General features: G+C 43.5%; 1 non-coding gene across 1 annotated transcript; it reads left to right on the top strand.

Moving 5' to 3' along the window:
• The first annotated feature begins 465 nt into the window (after positions 1-465).
• LOC141688166 (small nucleolar RNA R71) lies at positions 466-569 on the top strand. The gene has a single exon (XR_012561627.1). It is a non-coding gene; the product is annotated as a small nucleolar RNA R71 (small nucleolar RNA).
• Positions 570-1020: the final 451 nt, after the last annotated feature.

Raw genomic sequence — 1020 nt, 5'->3', positions numbered from 1 at the left:
TGAATAGCATTCTGATTATTGCTCCAGCTGAAATTGGGATGATTTCTGTTGTTAGGATGATAAGTAGCTGGCACAGGCTGATGCGGTCGCTGATAATTGTTCACATATTGCACAGTTTCATTTACAAGAGAACACTGATCCGTAGCATGAGAACCCTCACAAAGCTCACAGACCATAGCTATCTGATTGACTCCATAGTTGGCTAAAGAATCGACCTTCAAAGACAGCGCTTGGAGCTGCGCTGTAATAGCTGTAGCCGCATCAACTTCCAGAATACCTGCTACCTTCCCAGGCATCATCCTTTGAGTTGGGTATTGATGCTCATTTGTAGCCATAGTTTTAATAAGATTATAAGCCTCAGTATAGCTTTTGGCCCACAAGGCGCCTCCAGCTGCTGTATCGAGCATGGCCCGAGATTGGGCCCCCAAACCATTATAGAAACCAGTGATCACCATCCAGTCAGGCATACCATGATGTGGACATTTTCTCAATATCTCCTTGTAGCGCTCCCAAGCTTCGCACATAGATTCTGTTGGTTGCTGCGCAAACTAAGTAAGAGCACTCCTCATAGATGCAATCTTCGCCATTGGATAGAACTTCACCCGAAACTTTTGCGCAAGATCTTGCCAAGTAGTGATGGACCCAGCTGGTTCAGAATGTAACCAGTCATTAGCTTTATCCCTTAGAGAGAATGGGAAAAGCCTCAGCTTGATAGCCTCATCAGTCACACCATTATATTTGAAAGTACTACAGATCTCGACAAAATTCCTGATATGCATGTTGGGGTCTTCAGTTGCAGCACCTCAGAAAGAAACAGAATTCTGTACCATCTGAATATTGCCCGGCTTGATTTCAAAAGTGTTAGCCAGAATAGCCAGATGAAGGATGCTTGACTGAATGTCATCAATTTTAGGCCGAGAAAAGTCCATAAGAGCTGGATCTGCCGGAACTATACGATCACCCATAATTATTGGTTCTTTCTGCTCACTCTCTTTATCTGAATCTTTAAAATCTATCTTC

This window comes from Apium graveolens, chromosome 9, assembly GCF_009905375.1.
Source record: "Apium graveolens cultivar Ventura chromosome 9, ASM990537v1, whole genome shotgun sequence".
Taxonomy (NCBI): Eukaryota; Viridiplantae; Streptophyta; class Magnoliopsida; order Apiales; family Apiaceae; genus Apium; species Apium graveolens.
This window is presented reverse-complemented; position numbering and strand designations above follow the sequence as displayed.